General features: G+C 29.6%; 1 protein-coding gene and 1 long non-coding RNA gene across 2 annotated transcripts in view; both read right to left on the reverse strand.

The window, feature by feature from the left end:
* The window catches only part of LOC142331022 (choline/ethanolamine kinase-like), a 53043-nt gene extending 49375 nt beyond the window's left edge, over positions 1 to 3668 (reverse strand). Inside the window, exon 1 of the mRNA XM_075376593.1 lies at positions 3574 to 3668. The gene's annotated coding sequence lies outside the window, so the exon portion shown is untranslated. The remainder of the gene's footprint in view (positions 1 to 3573) is intronic.
* A 12576-nt stretch (positions 3669 to 16244) lies between these two features.
* On the reverse strand, positions 16245 to 22841 carry LOC142331428 (uncharacterized). Its single transcript, XR_012757994.1, has 3 exons — positions 22532 to 22841; positions 22170 to 22373; positions 16245 to 16816 (listed from the first exon to the last, which is right to left on the reverse strand). It is a non-coding gene; the product is annotated as an uncharacterized LOC142331428 (long non-coding RNA).
* Positions 22842 to 24102: the final 1261 nt, after the last annotated feature.

Genomic DNA, 24102 nt, shown 5'->3' on the forward strand with positions numbered 1-24102 from the left:
AAAATAAGGAAAGAGGTCTTGAGAGTCAGAAATGCATCGGATTGAATAGACTGTCACTATAAGGTAATAACCTGCCGAAGAATAATTCGGATACGAATATGGCTTCGTCATGTTCATACGATCAGAGTTTTTCATGCGATGGATGTGAGTTTAATTATTATAGTTTATTGTTTTATCAGAATATATTGGTGAATCCTTGCGTAATTTTTGTATGACCACAGGTGTTAAAATCTATGAAATATCCAGATTGTGGAAATCAAATAACATTAAATGAATAAAGGGAAGTGTTTTGTTATCAGAAAAGAAGTAATATAGTTGATTTTCACCAGGAAAAAGTTACAGAAAGAGACAAAACAATTCCACAAAATTAAATTACTTGGTTTTTTGTCATAATTTAACTAAACACAGGTTTTGTTTACTATGATGACACTAAAACTACCGCGTCCAAGATTCCTTGTATAACAAGATTGACTTATCTTGTAGTGTGTGTAGCCTGGAGTTTATACCTTCGTAAAGTTTGTGTGCGTACTGTATCACAGAAATCTTCAGTGGTTAATGATGTAGGAATAACTGTAAAAATAGATCATAGAAAATACAACAGAGATAAACTGATTGACGATAACTGGATATTCGGAGGTATTGAACGTGTCAGTAAAAAGTCTTTCTTTGTTTCAGTTCCAATACGAGAAAGTGAAACTTTATTAGCAATATGAAACAGTATTTTTTTCCCGGCACTACTATAATTAGTTACTGTTGAAGATCTTATAATTGTTTACAATACGAAATTTACTACCACTCAACAGTTAACTAATTGGTAAACTTTGTTGATTTGGACAATGCGGCTCATACACGAATGACAGAAAGAACGTGACATGGAGTTCGTGAAAATGTGTGCTCTTTACGGTAACTGAAATCATCATTTAGTTGACCATCTGGACAAATTCATGTTTCCTCAACTCAATCCAGACTACAAATCGCGAATTCATGCCCTGTTCAAAGTAATAAATCAGATTTACAACGGTTCTGATCACTAAAAGCAGCCAGATATACAGCCACTGACAACGATTCTGAATCTTCTGAAGATGACTTTTAAGGTTATTTATGCATGTTTTTATGAGTTTCCGATCTAAAACAAATGTTTTTCTATTCTTCATATTCGTTTCAGATTAATATATCTCAATATCAAAGATATTAGTTACAAGGGAAATTGTAAACAATTATTTATTTCAAAGCAATTATTAACACGAAATAAAGTCAACCATGGTTTTAGACACCCCTCCCACTAACTATTGATCTACATTTGACTAATTAATAATGATAATTAAAAAATTTCGGAAATATATTAATGTTAAAATTTATCTGTATAAAGCATCAACCTTTTTTAAAGTATTCTTCTGAAAGGAAAGAGAAATAGCGGTTTGCGTTATTCTATTAAGTAAAAGTAAACAAACACTCAATTTTAAATGGATTCACAAATATTTTCTGTAGTATTTATTTAATGATACTATTTTTACAACGGTTCAGCCCTGACGGATTAAAACAAAATGCAGTATGATTCTAATAGGCTTAAAAACGTTTTTTGAGTCCATATAATCTCAAAAAAAATATGGCAAAGTAATTCAAAATATTTGCATTAAAATTAATATTGATAATAAAGTACTTCAAACTATAAATTCACACTAATAATTTAAATATTAATTTATTTTAAAAAAATTTAGCATCATATTTTGTTTTCTTTTTTGTAAATAACGAATGAGGGGCTTAATAAGAAAAACTGACAATAAAGTTGTAATTCATTCCTGTCATTGGGTATTTATTCTTATATAATAAAAAAATAATACATGAAAAAAGTTAAAAAAATTAAAAAAAATCGTTATTTTACTTTTTTCTACTTCTCTATCCCCAATATTATCATCTCCGAAGTATTTTTTGGGGGCCATTTGCACTACTACTATGCTTAGGAAAATTAAAAAAAAAATGAATTAAATAAAAAGATAGCATTTTTCGATTTTTGGGGAATTGGAGAATTTGGAGCAATTTTTTTTTAATGGTTAAGATAATCATGTTAGCAGTTACTGAGCTTAATATAAAGTACTGTACGTAAAGTACAGTAAATACATAAATTACGGCTTAAAGTATGTTTGTAAAACTTTTAAAAAACTGACCTAAAAGAAACTATCTACCCCACCCCCTGAAAATATTAACCCCAAACATCTATTAATAAACTGCCCCATATATACGAGTCTCTATACCAAATTTCATTAAAATCGGTGTATTCAGTCAAAGGTTAAGCTTCAAATACGTCAATACTTGTACATTCTTTGATAACAAACATTACCCCCTCACTTTTTATTTTATTTTTGTGGTCCCTGGGTCTGAAACATTGAGAAATAATAAAAAACCTATACTATACCATACTTTCCTTCTTGCAGCATAGCTCTAGAGCTGTGATGCAAGGAAAGTAAGAAAATAATATTTATACACAGAGATCTTCATTTATTTATACATTTTAAAGAATAGTTATGAATAATATGTTAGATACTGAGATTAATTCAAAGAGCAAGCATTGATTTGTTCTACCACTATTTACTAAAACAAATTATATGAGTAATATTTTTTTTCTCAATATAATAGCACATTTTGTTATTTAAATAAATCATATGCCAGGTTAGTAAAACTAAAATTAAAAATCTTCAAATCAACTAAGGTTAACTAATAAAGATAAAAATCTTGGCATGATAACTTGGCTTGCAATTTAAGGTTAATAATATTTATTAATATTTCTAAAATATATCGTGCACCGAACATTACGTAAAGTAGGAAAATTGCAGTATTTGGGCTATGTAATTAGATGAGCTAGATTTGTCTTGTTGAAAATTATTATCATACAAGACAAAAGAACCAGGCAAAGAAGAGGTATTTCACAATTTGAGACAATATTACCATAATAATTCTAAAAATTATCCAGAGCTGCAATATCAAAAGTCAAAATAACCATGATGACTGTTGACCTTCTTAAAAGAGACGGGAACTAAAGAATAGTACATACATATATATATATATATATATATATATATATATATATATATATATATATATGGTAAACGTTGCAATCAGTGTAACATAAATATTTTGAAAATTTTATCATTTTATTTCTGTAGGTATATACGTACTTAATAAATCCTTTTAAATAAGTAGGTCTATAGTTACAATTCGTATTTGTTTACATTCTAAATGTTATTTTGTATTAAATTGCACAAAAAATCAATATTAAATACCGTAAATAAATTTATGTTGATAATATTTAATCACTTTTTAAAGCATAGCCAAATATTAAATATTTAGTTTTTAATCAGAGCTTTTAAACAGCTTAACAATATATAAAATCATTCAAATAGTAAGTGTCATAATGTAACATGTTATGTAGTTATAATTTATTTTAAAAAATATTTTTTTTTTACAACATATGTGAATTTAAGAGGAAAATATAAAAAAAAATATGAAAAATATACAACGTTATCTACATATTTATAAAAACAAACAATATATAAATTTAAAAAAAAACAGACTTACTTGATTTAATATTGAAAAAGGTGTGATAAATTTAACAACGTTCGTATTCTACACTGTATTGTTGACTGAAATGTTTTTGCTAGTATATCCACAACGAAACACTAACAGGCAAATCTATTAAACCACGCATGCGCAGTAAGAATTGCATTTCGTGCACGCGCAAAACGTCTGTGCCATTCACCTAACGACCGCTTGATATTTTTTTTTCACTTCTATTTAATTATCATCTTTCATACTTTCCTTGCCATTTTGTATGTAATATTTATTTGAAAAAAATGTGTATTACATGTATGGTCAGTAGTGAATATATATCCATCAATCATGTTATATTACATGATATAAACATACATTAATTTTATCATTACAAAAACATCACCTAAAACAAATGTTATCAATGAAATCTCTCACGTTCTTGACTAATAAAAGTCAGTAATTGATCAATTTTAATACATTATTATCAACATTTATTTACGATTATTGATAAATAAATCTGTTCAATCATCATAATTAAAAAATAGAAAATAAGGAAAAAAATTATTAATATTTGTATTTATTAGAGAAAAAAAAAATTAAAATATAGTCAAAAAATAAAATATTTCGTATAAAAGTTTTCTTTTCGACAAAAAATTTTGGAGTTATATATTTAGTAGGAGTATAATATGAAATTGGTTAGTAAATGAAATCCGCCAGGTTAGTCAAGTGATAAACACGTCTTCACAAATCAGCTGATTTCGAAGTCGAGAGTTCCAGCGTTCAAATCCTAGAAAAGGCAATTACTTTTATACGGATTTGAATACTAGATTGTGGATACCACATCGTGGTATCCACGATGTGGATACCATATCGTAGATTGTGGTTTCAATTAACCACAAATCTCAAAAATGGTTGACCTGAGATTGTACAAGACTACACTTCACTTACACTCATACATATCATACTCATACATCCTCTGAAGTAATACCAGACGATGATACCCGGAGGCTAAACAGGAAAAAAGATTTTAGTAAATAAATAATATTTTCATACTGCTTGGAATTCGATCTTGGATCCTTTCAGATAAAAGACAAATAATAGCGATTCTAAAGAGAAAAGAATTATCCATCTATAAGTTAACATGTTGCATAGCTATTTGTATATATCATACATTTTTATCGAAATTATGTAGGGGTTTTTGGCGTATGATAACTTGTAGAAGTTGTTCGAAATTGTATCATTTTTAATTTAATATACATTTAAAATGTTCATTCGTTTATAATGATTACGTAAAAAAAAATAGACGTAAAAAAAATTAGACAAAAAATACAGCGTATCAAGAAAGTAACAGAAATGTCCGACATCAGAAAGTTCTAAATTGGACGAACGAAACGCAGATTCAAAAATATAGTTATCGAATAGAAATAGGTCAGAAACTTAGTAATGTCAAATTTTTTTAACCATCTCTTAGAAATAAAAACTAAATTAATATTAATTAAAAACCTCCATATCGTACCTGAACACTACTAGGGGTGCACTAGTAAATTTCCAGTACCGGAACCTTAACCCACCGGGTTGTTGTAGTGGTGAACGCGTCTTTCCAAATCAGCTGATTTGGAAGTCGAGTATTCCAGCGTTCAAGTCCTAGTAAAGTCAGTTATTTTTACACGGATTTGAATACTAGATCGTGGATTCCGGTGTTCTTTGGTGGTTGGGTTTCAATTAACCACACATCTCAGGAATGGTCGAACTGAGTCTACAAGATTACACTTCATTTACACTCATAAATATCATCCTCATTCATCCTCTGAAGTATTATCTGAAAGGTAATTACTGGAGGCTAAACAGGAAAAGGAAAGAAAGTACCGGAACCTTTGATTTTGTATTTTAGTAGATCTCAAGAATATGGTCCACAGTCAGAGATGGCTGACTACGTGACAATGCTAAGAAAAATGCGCTTCATTTTGATAGTTACATTGATAAGATATCTTTAAGGGAAGTACGTGCGGACATGTTACTCCGTAACCCAGTAATACTATGATGGAATGGTCTAAATGTGGAAATAGACGAATCTATTTTTTCAACACGAAAATATAATGTCGACATGGTTTACCATCAGCAGTGGGAATTTGCAGAGAAAGAAAAGAATGTTTCGATGTATGCGGTCCCCGATCGAATGAAAGGCATATTACTAAATGTTATGAAGGAGTATATTAAACCTGGAACTAACATAATTTCTGATTTTTACCGGAGTTACGATGATATACTTAATCTATAAGGTTAACATTTTACGCGTCAAACTGTTAATCACTCGATTAAACACAGTGGAGAATCCACGGGCAACAGCGAAAACACGGAATCACAAGGTATAATGATATACAATGGTATAAAGTTATACAATGGTATAACGAGCGGCGTATTGCTGTGCACATAGGCTGACGGTTGGCTTACCGCGCTATTAACTATCTTGACAACTTTGACAATGTACTGCATATTATGTAAGTATACGAAGCTATATGAGAGATGTTTTCGTAAAAGAATAACTTTCTAACTGTTCCACCCTTGCTATCGGTCTACCTTTCTCGCACGCAATGTGCACAGCTATATGCAGCCCGCTATACATCGAGATTTACTCACATTTATGTGAATTCATGTGACGCCAACGTAACATCGATAGGACCCGTTTGATCAAATTTTTAAAGATATTTCTTTATTTTGGTCTCTACAACAGTGAATTTAAGTAAAAGATATATTTTACTATTGTAATAGCAATTAAGAAAATTTGTTCGCTTTCGAAATAAGACCCAAAAATTTCTAGTATAGTTGTCTCAAATTTTATTACTTTTAATTTTAAACTAGAAGATGGTTAAAATTACAATTTAAAATTTTTAAATCATTTTTTTTTTCAATGGTTTAAGTACGGCCAGCAAGTTTTATTAAAATCTGTCCGGCTATTTGTACTTTGATAAACGCAGCCTTTGATAAACGCAGAAAGAGACTTAAAAACCATAATTTCCCTAGATTTAAATAGATCCCTTCAGGTATAACACCTTCATTATCAGTAATCATTGAAGAAAAAGTACATCTAAGATAATAAAATAAATATTAATCGACAAATAAACTTAAGTAAAATTATAAAATCAGTTTATTTTAAAGTAATAAATACAAAGTGTCGTTTTTAGCAATCCAAATCGAAAGGATAAATTCAGTTTAAAGAGATCTAAACTACTGAAATCACCCATTCAAATCGCTCATCACTACTTAATAATAGACCTTTTATATAGGTCGAAAAGATAAAAATTTATCTCAAGAAAGGTGATTTATCTCAATAAATGATCTCAATAAATATCTCAAATTTATCTCAATAAATGAACCTTAAATCAATAAAACAAATATTTCCTTACTTTAAAAAGAAAAAAACTTAAAGGAGAGGAGTAGCTTTTAATATTCTTAAAATGGAAAACTTTCACAAAAAGTTTTTTAATAAATCTAAAATTAAAAAAGATTATTTGATATCAGTCTCGTAGTATAGCTGTTCAACAAAAAACGTTTACGCGTCGATATTGATATATGAAATTTCCCGACTATATAATTCTTTTATATAAAGTACTTTTTAAAATTCTGATTTTTAGTAAATCAATTTTCTGACGAGTTTTCAAACAATTTCTATTGTCTTTATATATTTATATTGAGTCAAATTTGACGTATTTAAAATTAAATTAAAAATCAATTAATGAAAGTTTGTTGTTTAGAGTTATATATAACATTTCTCAGGATAGAGGTTGATTTTCTAGACATAGTAATAATTAAAATTAGTTTTTACCGACCAGCCGTACGAAGGACAATGTGCTATTTATGTTGATTTCTCCGATTCTGCTTCTCTATTTTTCTGAAGTGAGAAAGTGGTTTTATTTATTTCTGGTAGATTTTATGTATGATTTATCTAGAAAAACTAATGAACTCGGTTATACGTTTAATTTACACACACTACACACACACACACACACACACACACACACACACACACACACACACACACACACACACACACACACACACACACACACACACACACACTCAAACGCGCACGAGCGCTTGTGTATACATTACTTTTCTTAGTATCTATTGATGATGATTGTTTCAACAACTGAAATAGCCATTTAGTCAGTGTAAGTTTTAATTAAAATATTTGTAAACGGGTTTTTAAGGGTTTTCTAGTTTTCCAACTCACTTCAGTTTTGTATGGAAAATAAATATATAAATATAATTAAAAGAAAATGTTCATAACAAAAGAAAGAATAAACCTTTCATATATTTATTAATAATAGCGCTAGTTGTAAAAAGTTACATCGCAATCTACCTACGAAAAAATAACATATTTTTTATTAAACATCTGAAATCTTCAGAATAGATACCTCAAATTTAATAAATGAAAACCAAAAAAAATCCTTTAGCACGCCGAAAGGCGGAGGTAGATTTCATCGATGCTAAGTAGGGGGTAAAAAAGATTTCTACTTTAAAGTTAAGAAAAACTTCAAATTACTATATACGACAATTGTATGTGAAAAAAGTTTCACATGTTTAGCATACGACAAGCCCTCCACCTTTTTTCAATTCCAGCAACATTTTGGTCATCCCTTGCCGTAAAAGTTCTCATATCAAAAATTGTTTTAGATAAAACAAAAGTTTTAGGTAATGTTTAGAGGATTAACGACCACTTTTAAATGATTCGATACTGTGCCTACTAAGGAAGGTATGGTATTTTTTATCTTTGAAACTCCATTTTTTCCACCTCCTGGGTCAATGGTTGGTGATATCAAAAAACTTTACTTAGATAAGTTTTAGGCCCTTATCCAAAGAATAGTAGGAACTTTAAACGAATTAGATATTTTACTTAACAAGAAAGTTATAGCGATATTTTGTTTTTTCGAAAAAGTTCCCTCCCATTTCTATTCAAACGGTCCGATTTTGCCCATTAATGAACTCGTCCGAGATTTTCGGTTGACATATTTTATGTATCAATTTAAAAGTGATTGGCGCAAAATTACGGCAGTTATCGTATCCACAAGAAAGTTATATATATATAAACTTTTGAAGTGACGGTGGTTTTCGGGGTGTGGGAAATGTGAAACGCGAAAATATGTCGAAATTTTCCGGAAGTCGAATCTTGCTATCCATAACAATAGAAATCGACCTATTCTTTCTTATGAAATCTACCTAAAAATACGGATATTCTGCTTTATATACGAGTAGAGGTTGTTCAATGACAATAACGACGGTATATTCACTGTTACATATGTATATATATATATATATATATATATATATATATATATATATATATATATTTTTGCTTGTTATGTATATATATAACAAGCAAAAATTTTGCGTGTTTAATACATCATTATTAATTGTTTTATATAAAATGTGTGTTAAATTATTATCAGTAATATACATATACTTTATTATGATAAGAATGATTTCTATGAATTTATATAAAAATTACCGGAATCTAAGTTCTGTTAATTACTGTATGACAGGAGAGGGTGAACACGACTGTGACGTACTATATCACGTCATTTCTTGTGTCACCTGATGAAACGGGTGGGAGGGATTACTAGTATGTTTACTCGCACCGCTGATAAAGCTTAGCGTATCTCATTTCCTTAAGAAGATTAGTCATCAGTTATACATTAGTATTTATTATTGCTTAATTACTTGAAGTGCATGGTGACGTATTACACTCGTGTTAATAATTATTAATTCACATACATTATTAATTTATTTCATTAAATTATCAATATATATATATATATATATATATATATTTTTTTTTTTTTTTATTAATTTAAATTGCATTTTAATGTGGATTAACTCGTATTTTGTTAATACAATATTTGTTATTATTTTGTACAGTTTTGATTCTTAATTTCTTCATATTTGATATAAAATATCTTCTCGAAAAAATTAACAAAGTAATTTATTCTGAAGGGCTAGAATAATTATGTCAGTTATTAAAAGGTGTGATGAGAATTGAAAGAGAATATCTATATCCAGTTAGAAAGATAACTTCAAAAAGGACAACACTTTATTTCGTCTTAAATGTATTTTATTCTTACAATTCAAATGTTATGAAGAAAAAATAAAAATCATTTACAGAATTGCCCTGATCAACGTTTAAATACTCCAACGAAAGGAATTTAAAGTTTAATTTTTTTAAACGTAAAAAAACAGTTTTCAAATTAAACTATCTAAAAATATATTGTATTTTAATCTAACTATGGAATAATTTAAAAAATAAAAACTAAGAAACGATTTTTTTCTTGTATAGCCTCCGGGAATCACCGTCAGGTATTACTTCAGAGGATGAATGAGGATGACATATATGAGTATAAGTGTAAGTGAAGTGTAGTCTTGTACAGTCTCCGGTTGACTATTTCTAAGATGTATGGTTAATTGAAATCCAACCACCAAAGAACACCGGTAAAAGTAACTGCCTTTACTTGAACGTTGGAACCCTCGACTTCTAAATCAGCTGATTTGGGAAGACGCGTTCATCACTAGACCAAACCGGTGGGTAAGAAATGCTTTAAACACATTTTATGTTTTTGGGCAGAAATAATATGATGACGTAACAAAACCTTTTTAAAATGAATAGTATAACTATATATTAAGTATATTCTTATTAAGTAAAATATCGAATCCGTTTAAAGTTCCTACTACTATTTGGATAAGGACCTAAAACTTATGTAAATAAAGCTTTTTGATGTCACCAACCATTGGCCCAAGGAGTGGAAAAAATGGGGTTTAGAAAAAAAATTATATCTCCCTTAATAGGCACAGTATCGAATCGGTTTAAAGTGGTCGTTAGTCCTCTAAACATTACCTAAAACGTTTGTGTGAAATTTTTGATGTAACCAACCCTTACGGCAAAGGATGACCAAAATGTAGCTGGAATTGTAAGATGGGGTTCGTCGTATGCTTAACATGTGAAATCTTTTTTCACATACAACCATTGTCGTATTTAGTAAATTTAAAGTTTTTCTTAACAAGTTGAAATTTTTTTATTCTTTCCTTAGCACCAGTGAAATCTTTTTTCAACTTTTTTTAGTTTAATTGTATTGATTTATAAATAATTATTAGCCTCTGATTGTAAAAAAGTTTTCAATAAATACTAATTATAAAAAATATAAAAGAAAATCAGAAGTTATCAGTGAAATAAAATTTTATGTACTTTTCATTAAAAAAAAAAAAAAAATAGGAAATGAAGTCGGATTTGAACCGATGTACCTTCCCCTTTTTAACAGCCAAATATTTCATTAATTAAAATTTTATTTGGCTATAACTCTGAAACCAATGAAAATAAGTACCAATTATGATATATCGTTGAAAAGCTGTCAATGAGGGCTTATTACTGCAGTTAAGAAAAACTCCAAAATCCAAATTTTTTAGAATTTGGGCTTTTTTGAACTATTTTGGTGAAGTCGATTAAAATCAAAAGGGGAGGTGCACAACTAGATGTTACAACAGTCCTAAATCCAAAATTTCATCGTTCTACGCCTAATCGTTTTTGAGTTATGCGAGATACATATGCACGTACAGACGTCACGCCGAAACTAGTCAAAATGGATTCAGGGATGGTCAAAATGGATATTTCCGTTGAAATTTAAAGTAAAAAACTGGGTTTTATCTCATTTAATAATTATTAATAAATTATTTTTATCTGAAGGAAAAACTGATTAACAAAGACAACATATTTTTAAATCGTTCTAATCTCTTAATACTTTTCAGAGAAAAATAATTTCCCTTTTTAGGGAAAAATAATTTTTTAATATCCAATACTAAACGGTCAGAATCCGTATTTCATCGCCAAGGAAAAGATTTACTTAATTTTCGTAAAAAAATCTGTACTTTTTCTTTTATGTCTCCCACTTTTTTCGTTTTTTTTTTGACATAAAAATTATTTAATATAGTATATTTTATAATAATTGATGAATAAAACATTAGAGAAAACACACTAATATGCTGTATTATACCGGTCATTTTAAACATATTAGTCAAGATAAGCGAGTGAAGCCAGCGTTAATGTCAAGTGAAGTGTTAACGGATTGGAAAATGTATCTGAGAGAGGTTTGTGTGCTGATCATTTATTAAAAAACCCAAAAAAAAAGGTAGATGGTCCAGGAATGACGGCAGAAATAGACGAGTCTTCATTTTCAAAAAGAAAGTGCAATAGGGGCAGAATTCTTCCAAATCAAACTGGAGGTATTTGCAGAGAAATTATAAATATAATCTAACCAAACTTAACCTACGCTCACTAACCTTGACTATTAACACATTAATGTTTTGAATATTTAAGTAATAAATATTTTTTTATATTATATAACCAACAATGTATTTTTTAATACGTAAAATAAGTTAATATGGAAAATGTTTAATATGACTGGTATAAAACAGCATGTTAGTGTGTTTTGTGTAATGTATTGGGTTATTTTAAATAAGTTATAGAGTTACTACGGTATTTCTCCAATGTTTATTATCATTTATTACAAAACATGCTGTAGGAAGTAATGTTTAAGTGAAAAAATGCGAAAAGAAGTGGTGGGGGGGGACGTAAAACGAAAAAGTACCAAAACATTTCTTTTAATTTTTATTTCAATGTTATGAACAACAGAATCCATGTATTGTAGTTGGTTTGCTTGGCATTTCTACCGCCACGCCCGTTTCGGTCGCTCTAAAGCATACGACCGAATGTCTGTGCCACAAACAGCAACTGAGCCTCGAACAGTTTAGCGACCAGTATACTAAATAGCTCCTAGAGCTTACCTGACAGCGTAAGCGGACTAAGCGCGATGCCATACACCACCGGCATACATGTCCCAACCGCTCACTTGTAATATATTTGCTTAAAAGCGTAGGCGCACCCCGTCAACTGCTAAAAATATATATGACATCCATAAATTAAAATTTATTTCGTCTAGACAGCAATTCGCTCCCACGCCTAGGACGTTGAATGCCAGCAAACCTGTCCACCATATTAAAGCGCTTGGAACCATATATATATCTAGGTTAGCTTCCCACAGCAGTGCGGTAGGAGTATTTTCTCTTAGGTAAACTACTGATGTCGATTGAACAAAGCAACGGCATCAAGGAAATCCCACACGGTCCGACAATGCGGCTCTCGCCACATTGACTCGCCGAGTGAATGGCCAATCTTCCTCTTGACCTCTAAATTCCAGGGCATCCCGGTCTCGGCCAACCCAAGAGCAGGGCAGTCAAACATCCAGGTATGTAAAGTTTTTTATTATTTGACAACATTAGCTATTAGTCAAAAGAAAATTTATACATTATATGCCAAAATAGATCCTGTGAGTGGTGTGCCAAGGAAACTTTACAGGACAAACATATTAAGAAATCTATACCTGAGGAATGTAAAGAAGCAGTAAGGTCATATATTCAGACATTTCCAAAGATAGAAAGCCACTACTGTAGGCAATTCAAAACGAGAATACCTACTAGAAAAACGGTTTTATATCTTTATTCCTATATAGAGGTTTGAATAACACCAAATACCATCAGAAAGTAAGTTAGATCTAAGGGGCGTTAAATAATATGAAAATATCTACCTACTCTTTGAGTAAAATTTTTACAAATGGGGAATGGGGTTCACAAGATCTCCCTACCTCCTTTATCAATTGTAACCAAAATTAAATGGCATCAAAATATAGAAATCATGGTGAAAAATTTCATGTAAATGGGTTCATCCAATCTGTAGATATTAAGCAAAAAACAGACCAACATACTTAACTAGATCCATCCGGTATTTTTCAATGAAACGTAAAGATCTGCAAGAACCCATTATGTAAATTCTCATCCGATTAACATATTTTCCCTTTTATTTACAAATCTATATAAGGTCTATATATAGTATAATTATACACCAGGAAAGTAATAATAAATAATGGACAAATAAATAAGCATTGAATAAATAAATTATGTAAAAATACTGTTTTATATAGTTATTAAAACAATAGAAAGCGCGACGGTGCCGGTATGATCGCGAGGGCATGTTCACAATGTGCATCATGTCATAGTTATAAAAATTTTATCCTTTAACGGAAAATATCTTTTTCTCTAAGACCGTTCACCTCTCTCTTTTTCTGTTTTCCTTTGGAATCACCGTAAGGTATTACTTCATAGAATGAATGAGGATAATATGTATGAATGTAAATGAAGTGTAGTCTTGTACAGTCACAGGTTGACCGTTCCTGAGATGTTTGGTTAATTGAAACCCAAACACCAAAGAACACCGCTATCTACGATGTAGCATTCAAATCTATATAAAAATAACTGCCTTTACTAGGATTTGAACCTTAGAATTCTCGACTTCGAAATCAGCTGATTTGCGATGATGAGTTAACCACTAGACCGTGTGGGCTAAGACCGTTCACCTAATACTATATAGCATCACATTCCTTTCTCAGTACCCTACATTACTAAATAACTAATCTTAATTTTACAATAAATTTAATTTTAGTGAAACAATGTGTAGGAAAATTAATGAGCGAAAGTTTCAATGGCTGAACAATGTAAATCAACTAAAGAACAAATTAGGAAAATAGAGTGGGAAATCTAAGTGAATGGACGAAGATTCTTGACAGCTGATTATCCACTTAACAGGATCGTCGGAAGTATCCGATGAAAACAATGAAAATGATAAATGTAATAAAGGTTGCATGTAAAATCATCGAAAAAATTACTCAGAATTAAATTTTTAATGTTTTATTTATTCTAAATTAAAAATTATCTCCAGTTGAACTGATAATAAAACTAATTTTATTACCATAAGTCTATAAACTGAGTTTTAAATTATATAGAGTGATTCGGAAGGAAAGGGAAATAATTTTAAACTTATTCTAGAGCTTGAAGTAAGGAAAAGGTACAAATCATATTTATGTCCGAAAACGCTTCGTTATCAAGTTACAGCTTACGAAAAATTTCCCCCGGTGAAATGAAATCATACTGAAATTCTTAAGGTGTTATATAATGGGTAAACTGGAGGTTTTTTATGTCTTATGACCCGAAAAATGAATAAAATAGGTCCCAGAAGTGTATCTCCCGTAGATTTCATAATATCCAACATAAAACAGAAAAACTTCGTCCAGTACTACTCGTCCAGGATACCTAAGTCAATATTTCCACCACTGGAGAACATCCAGCCGTTTATAAAAATTATATCAACATATTCTGCGTGCCGGCCTCCGTGGCGCGAGTGGTAGCGTCTCGGCCTTTCATCCGGAGGTCACGGGTTCGAGTCCCGGTCAGGCATGGCATTTTCACACGTTACAAAAATTGTCATTTATCTCATCCTCTGAAGTAATATCTAACGGTAGTCCCGGACGTTAAAAAAAAATAAAAAAATAGTTTTTGTGTGAATGAAGAGACGCGACACTTTTAAAACTAAAGAATTAAAAACCGAATTTCACTTTTTTAAATTCAGATTCAATTGGACTAATGTCGGAAGTTTAGAATACAAAAAACACAAAAACATTAGTCTGGGTGGTGCAATGGGGTACTCTTATAATATCTCTGCAAACAATCGTTCAATTTTCAAAATTCAAACTGGGTATTTTTTAATAGGTTGAAGCTAACTTTTGCGTGCAGAGCCGTAACAATGATTTTGACACCGTTGGCAAATATCAAATATGGCGCCCCTTTATGTCTTTTTTTTTAAATAGCTAAATGGCAAAAAATATAATTAATTTATATTAAATATAATATGAAAATTATTTATTGCAATAAAATTAAGTTATACAAATTTAAGCTTTTTTTAAAAAAAATAAAAATGTAAAACATAAATTTACAATAAAACATAACATTTACTTGTGGTACTAATTTAATTATTCGAACTTAAAATTTAATTTAAAAAAATGCATCTATAATTTTATTTTTCTTGCTTTTGAATAAGTGAAATTATTAATGATATCGCCGAATTCAAATCATTTATTAACTTATATTACATTGATAAAAGGCTTAAATCTGGAATATGATCTTGATTACTTATAGATCTCAAATAATTGATTATTCTTAATTTGCTAAAACTTCTTTGGCCGTGTCTGTTGTCGCTGGCATGGTTAGAAATATGCATGTAGCTTGTACAATACTTGAATATGATTCTACTAAATCCCCATTCATTCAGTATATTCAAAATATACTTATGATAAATAGTGCTCGGATCTTTATTTTCCAGTAAAATTTTTTCCATTTGGTATTTAAAATATTTCATTCAGTTCATTTATGAACTATTTTTATCTATTTCTGGGTCTCCTACAGACAATAGATTAGCGTTTTTCTTCCATCTCTTCTATTGATAAAATTAAGTCTTTCCCGATTAAAAAATAGAACTCTTCCGCAATCTGTCAAATGTAGTGAAACCGTTCTTTCAATTGTATTATTATAGGATCTATAACGCTGTAACACGACATTTTAATGAAATCTAAACTCGGCGATTAATCATCGACAAGTTCATCTATCATTTTCTTCCTTTAATATTTTCTTTCATCTGGTTTGGTATTGATGCTTAATTTATCACAAAGATCAACAACTTTTATGAAAATTTGATCTACATTGATCTTTCGAAAGTTTTTAAAATTATCAAAAAGCCTTTGTATTAAATTAGACGATCTATAAATATATTGATCTCTTTTCCGAAGTAATATATTGACATTATTTAATGTATTTAGTACCAGATTTCAGAGATTCAAAAATATAAGAATCTTAAAATTGTACATTTGCTTGTACAGTGATTTGGCAAGCGAATGCGAGTCAGTAAAAGAATTGTTGACTTTAATTTTTCTCAAGACTGAAATAGATTAAATAGATTGAAAGTTTAGGTTATCAGGTTATACAACCGCAGTAATAAAATAGCTAATAGATTTAAATATATAAAATTATCGAATTAACTGCAAAATTATCGTTAAAGTTTTTTAATTTCCAGATTTAGATAAAATGATATCACTAAGAAATTTGTATACCTATGTTTTATAGTTGTATATCTCGTAAAAACCCATTAAATTAATTTATTTCATTCGACATTCAACACGAAAGCGTTTTTCACCAAAAAAAATCTGATGTGAACACCACACGACTTCCTTGTATGCTTATTAAATTACATATACACATTTTATGCTGCACTTCATTGAAACTTATTTCATTTGAAAGTGAGATACGATCCTCCAATTCTTTAATAAAATGGACAGTTACACAATTCCTGAAATATTAATTATTATCATAAAATATTTATACAATTATTAATCCAACAATCTTACTTGAAATATTAGGATAGAGTAAATATCTCTTTATTACTCTTTAAATAAATGTGTCTTATATCGATCTAATACTATGTTTTAAATTATTATGATGCAACCATCAACAGATGTTTCACCAAATCTGATGTGGATACCACATGACTTGTACGGCTGTTAAATTACATATACACATTTTTCTTTTTTAAATGAAAAATACATAAAATTTTATTTTATTAATAACATCTGATATTCTTTCACATTTTTTAAAAATTGTTATTATTGGATTATTATTTATTGTAAAAATATTTTTACAAACAGATGTTAATAATTCTTAATAAATCAATAATATTTAAATTAAAAAAAAGAAAGTTAAAAAAAGGTGATGAAGTCTGATTCGAATCGATGTGCCTTCCCCTTAAAAGATCCAAACATTTCATTAATTAAAATTTCATTCGGCTATAACTCTGGAACCAATGAAAATAAGTACCACTTATGATAAATCGTTGAAAACCTCTTAATGAGGACTTATTAATGCAGTTAAGAAAATGCCCAAAATCCAAATTGTTTTTGAAATTGGGCTTTTTTGGACACTTTCGGTTTAATCGATTGCAATCAAAAGGGAAGGTGCACAACTAGATGTTACAACAGTCCTAAATCCAAAATTTCAACATCCTACAGCTAATCGTTTTTTAATTGTGAAACACATACGTACATATGTCACGCCGAAACTAGTCATAATTGATTTAGGGATGGTCAAGATGGATATTTCCGTTGAAATCTGACATTTTTCACGATCACAATACTTCCTTTACTTCGTACAAGGAAGTAAAAATAGTAAACAAATTAACAATTTGCGAAGAGATTTTATAATTTAATAGAATTTAATTTTTTTAAATATGATTTCAAACAACTCAGTTCTGTGGAGGAAATAAAATATGGAATTCTTCAGATATTATTTTAAAAGAAATGTATCTCTGCAAACATGTATGAAAGGAAACAAATAAAATTCTACAAAGATGAGAAAGAAACAGCAACTGAGCGAAAGAGACGGTTAGAGAAACCGCCTCAAAAAAACCAAGAAAAGTAAACAAATGAAGATAAAGAAGCCAAGCGAGCAAGATCGCATATTTATAATCAATACAAAGCGCAGTTGAAAGCTACCGATGCACCGGAATAGCGTCAACACTTCAAAGAAGCTTGCTTGCAAAGTCAAGGTCAGCGGTATTTGGAATGTAGGACACTAGAGACGACACAAGAAAATTTTGTAAACTTTATTTTAAATAATTTTTTTATGCAAGATTATGTAAACTATTACTATCAACAAGATTTCGCATGTTTTATTTAAATTTAAGGTTACTACAAATTGCAGTTGTTATTATTTTCTTTTATTTAATTAATAAAATTACAGTTAATTAGAATTAATTTTCTTAGTGTAATCTGTTCTAACTTATAAATTATAAAAATAAAAAAATAACTTATAAATTATAAAAATAATAATAATTCAGCGTTTTATTATCTTAATTTTATAAGCTAGTGTTATTGTATTAACTTATAAAAGCTTTATATTGTTGGAGTTTTATTACAAAATACTGATAAGTTTAATTGTGTTTGTAAATACATTAAGTATAAAGAAATACTTGATACTAGAAATTTACGCATAATGTAATGTATACAATGATTATATCGTGTTTTTTATGTGTTTATATACTTAACTTTTCTTTTAATCGATATCAATGAATTACATAATTTAACTGATAACTTAGAAACTTCTTGATATGAAAAATTAATGATATTGGTAGGTATATATATCTTATCAATACTCGGAATTTATTAATAACCAATAGTCTCCAGATATCCTATGCAGCTTTCTGGATTCGGGGACCATAAGCAGCTGCATCCCTTGTTCATAACTTATGAGTGAGTCTTGCACAAACTCAGGCTGACCATACCTGACACGTGAGGTTAATTGAAAACCAACCACAAAAGAATATCTGTATCCATGATTTAGCCTACCGGGCTGGTCTAGTGGTTAATTGGTCATCACAAATCAGCTAATTTCGAAGTCGAGAGTTTTAAGGTTTAAATTCAAGTAAAGGCAGTTACTTTTTTAAGGATTTGAATATTGGATCGTGGATACCAGTGTTGTTTGGTGGTTGGGTTTTCAATTAACCACACATCTCAGGAATGGTCGACCTAATACTGTACAAGACATTCATACATATCATCCTTATTTATCCTCTGAAGTAATACCCTAAGGTGGTTGTGGAGGATAAAACTGAAAAAGAGAGAGGTATCCATGATCTAGTATATCTGAATAAAGGTACCTTTATTAGGATTCGAATCCGAGAAATCTTGACTTCAAAATCAGCTAACTTACGACACAAGTTTTATCACTAGACCAACGTGGCGGTTTATTGATAGTTTTAAAAAAATATATTAACTTACATATTTTTTTTAGATTTTACCTTATATTAGTCATACAATAATTTTGTTTTACAAATAATTTTTGCTTATTCTTAAGTATTTTTTGTCACTTAATATAAATATGATCTTAAAATTTATTCTAAGAGCTCCGTTTTTTGTTTGTAATTCTAACTCGTGAAAAAATGAAGATTATTGAAACTATTTGTTTCCTCTATTAACACTAAACACGTGTAAAGATTTTCTGATTCGATGTTTATATTAATAATGATATATGAATGTCTAAAGATATTTACAATGGCTCAGAGTAGAATAATTTGGAGGAGTGACCAGTTTGAGTAATATAGTATTACATTATAGAATGATTTTAGTGGTGATAAATCTATTTTTCCTAAAAGGAAGATAATAGTAATCACATAAATATGATTTAATTAATAACATTTGTATTTGTATAAATCATCCTAACAATTTTTAGTATGTGTGCAGTGAATTAACTTAAATTTCAAAGAAGAAATATTATTACTTGTTTGAATTCATTATAAGTCATATGAACTCTATCTATTTTGGGTATAAAGTAGGAAATCAGGACAAGTTTTGGGCTCCTTATATCTGCTATATTTCTTATATAACTTTACTAAGCAGCTGGATAAGTGGGAATCTGCGACACATCCTTTTTTTATGGTATGGAGAGAGCCTAATAACTGTTATTTTTTATCAAAAAAATCACAAATAAATTATAGAAATCTATTACATATTCTAGTTTTCCTGCAGCTATAAGATCTATTCCACAGAGCGAAGTAGAAGCATGGAGTTCAGAAGAAAATGTTGATGAAGAAGAAGGCAACAGGAATTTACAAAGTAATGAAGAAGAAATGGATCGAAATTTCCATGGTGAGAGAGGACTCTTTCTTTTCTTTCTTTTTCCTGTTTAGCCTCCGGTAACTACCGTTTAGATAATTCTTCACAGGATGAATGAGGATGATATGTATGAGTGTAAATGAAGTGTAGTCTTGTACATTCTCAGTTCGACCATTCCTGAGATGTGTGGTTAATTGAAACCCAACTACCAAAGAACACCGGTATCCACGATCTAGTATTCAAATCCATGTAAAAATAACTGGCTTTACTAGGACTTGAACGCTGTAACTCTCGACTTCCAAATCAGCTGATTTGGGAAGACGCGTTAACCACTAGACCAACCCGGTGGGTTATGGTGAGAGGACTGAACCTCATAAAATTACTCCAGCCGAACATAATGATCTGATTCGTGATATTAATTTACTTAAAATAAGTCAGAGTAACTAGTATCAAGATTACAAGGATGGAACCTCTTTGAAAGTGGCACTAAAATATGTTTTATCCGTGTTAGTCATCAAGAATTTCAGACCTTCTCCTTAAAAGATATAATGTACTCCAATAATATAAATTCTTTATTGGACTTACTAGAACAGCATCACAATCCTGAATGGAAAGTGTTTATAGATTCCTATAAAACAAGTCTGAAAGCCATCTTTTTCATGATGGAAATGAAAAACCATCAATTCTGCTTGCTTATACAGCACAAATGAAAGAGACTTATGACAATATGAACATTTTTAATTACGGAAAAAATTACTTATGGCAAAATTTCAGCAGTATTCGGCAAGCATATTCACACTCAAGTTTCCATCATTGATATATCAGAGTGAAAGCATTCACTGTACTGATTACTTACGTTAACAAGGTTAGGTGGAAAAAAGTCCAAAAATGAATGCAAATTGTGCACTTTTAGAGACATATTGCATCCCAGTTCTTTATAGTTTTCAAGAAATCTACTAACAATTATTCTACATAATTCTCCCTTTTCTTTTTGCATAGGAATGATTTAATAATATTTTGAAATCACACCCGTGCTGTTTTCTCAGATTCATTCAAACTCCTCTCAAAGCCAGAATCTTTCATTAGTTTATTTATTTGTAGTCCAACAAATATTGTGTTCTTGTCAGATATATATAGAGACGTAAAGGTAATAGCTATTTTATTAAAAGCGCAGTTCTGTTATACTAAGTTCTGTTGTTTTTTTATAGTAGTGGGATAGTTGTAGAGAGAGGAAAAACCACTACATTAAAAAATACTAATCGAAGAAAGAAGCGCTCATAGCTGGGCACAAAAAACTACTTGTCAGAATCTTGTGAATTCAAAGAAAGTGTGTCTTTTACAATTACACATAAAATTTTGTTTGATAAAAATTTTGTCTAAGTCAATCAATCGTAATCGTAATGTTAATCAATGTTTTTTATATCTTAAGAGCAAGTTTCCCATGATCAACAAGACAAAAATCAAAGAAATAATATTTGTTGGACTACAATTACATAAACTAAGGAAGGATCCTAACTTTGAGAGAAGTTTGAATGAATCTGAGAAAACAGCTGGGTGTGATTTTAGAATATTATTAAATCATTGCTTGATAAAAAAAATATGAGAACTATGTAAAATTGTCAGTAAATTTCTTGAAAACTATAAAAAAAAACTGGGATGCAGTATGTCTCTAAAAGTGCACATGTTGCATTCATTTTTGGACTTTTTTTCATCTAGCCATGGCGATGTAAGTAATCAACACAGTGAACATTTTCTCTATGATATATCAGTGTTGGAAATACGTTACCAAGGAAAATGGAGTGTGAATATGCTTACTGACTACTGCTGAAGATTGAAAAGGGATATTTCACAGACTGAATACAGAAGAAAACAAAAGAAAAACAGATATTAAGTAAAATATCATATTATTGATTATAGACTATGTAATTATTTAAAAAATAAAGATTTCTTTAAATCCATATTACTAAAAAATCCTGGCTTTCATTGAATTTTGGTTTAAAAATTTGAAATCAGCGTAATAAATATTATAAGACATACCTTATTAAACAGAAACAATTTTTTTTATAGACCAGTGTCATTTTTTATTTGAGTAAGTTTTCTTAGAGATATTAAACTGCAGATGCATCATTCCATTTTTCATTCTGCGTACATCGAATGCAGACTGAAGGTTTTTAAAACCAAATTTTACATAATAATGTTATAATTTATTTTGGTTAGATGCATCATCAATCTTTAATCACTCTGAAAATTGTTAATAGAATTTTATCATTAGTCTGGGAAAGGTGTAAACAAAGAAAGCAGAGTATAAAAGTAATACAATGAAGAGGCATGTACCCTGAACCTTAATAAAAATAGTTTATACTGTATTGAGCAAGAAGTTGTAGTATAAAATCACTTACCTTATTTTCTCCTGTACCGTTTCTAGTGTAAGAAAATGTAGTTTTTTTGTTTTTTTTTTTAATTTTTCTTGTTAAGAAATACTGAACATATCACTAGTAAAAATATACTAAATATGAGTTTCTTTACACGAAAGTAAAAAATTAAAAATTTTAACTACAAATGTAATACTATACCAGTAACTTTGACAAAAATGAAAACAATTTTATTGCAAAACAAATGAAATATTATTAAAAACAAATAACTTTCTTTAGTATGAGTCATCATTTCATAAAGGAATAAATCCTTTCATATCGCATTCCGATTCTAATTCAGTAGATTTGTCGTCATCAATTTAATAATTAGTCTGTTAACGAGTTTAACAAAATCGAGTTGGGATATTTTTTCTTCTCTCACAACGTGATTTTTACATCCACTATGATTCTCCTACATTAGTCAAACCTACTTCCATTGATATTTTTACGTCTCACTTTTAATATTTTTTTGTTTGGAGCTACGTAGCCCTTTACCTGCATCATTCCCATTCAATTCTACAGAATTCAGCAAATGGAAGTACAAATTGGCCTTCTTTTTCAGTTATGTCATGATTAATATATTTTTTTAAAAGAGTCTGAATTTACTTTTTACTATTTGCCTTTATGTCACTTTCGTCAAAGCTAATTGTTTTTTTTTTCGTGGAGTCAGTTAACTATATCACATGCAGCAAAAATTAATCGGTACTCGTTTAATTCTAATAATGTGATACGGGACATTATCCATAATTATTATACTATTAGTATTAATTTCACAACTTTTTCGAACCAGTTTTTATATTATCATTCATTTTCGCGTGATAATAACCCGACTTTTTGATTCAATTAATTAAGTGATCATCATTTAAAACCCGCAGTTTCGTTTCCAGTGCAGAATGGAATTGCACGATTTTCTCGACTAGATGATTTTAGGATGCAAGCACCCACCAAAAATGTATGCTTCGTGATTTTACGGTTGCATCATGTCACACTTTTAATTCATATGACCTACATTAACTTATGTCTCGTTGTTTATTATTTGTAAACTCTCTAATTTTCTTAAAATAAATTCTGTACCACAATGCGAAGTTCTCATTGTCTATTATTACACTTTGTCTTATTGTTGCCACAAATTAAAATGCTGTTAATCGAAGGAATTTATACGCACTGGCTCGTTTAGTATTAGGAAGGACTGAAGCATCATTTAGCATGACAGTACTTATTTAAAGCAGGCATTTCGTTTTTTTTTTTAAGTTGTGAATTTTCAGCCATACTACATGTTTACCAAATTCGTCAAATTTTTATATGATAATTCGATCTCGTTCCCTTGTTTTATCGAATGTAAATAGTTTTATCCCTTCTGATTATTTAATTTCAGATACTGTGGACATTATTCCCATAAATTTCACTGCAGGTTTTTTAACATTTTTAACTCCTGGTGTCAGATATTTTTCATAACGAATACATAATGAGTACATTCCGAAGGATAGTATTCATATTGAATACATCCCTTCGGAATGGGTAAGACACCTATCTTGTGATAATCCCGGTCGTCACACCAA

This window comes from Lycorma delicatula, chromosome 10, assembly GCF_047948215.1.
Source record: "Lycorma delicatula isolate Av1 chromosome 10, ASM4794821v1, whole genome shotgun sequence".
NCBI lineage: Eukaryota > Metazoa > Arthropoda > Insecta > Hemiptera > Fulgoridae > Lycorma > Lycorma delicatula.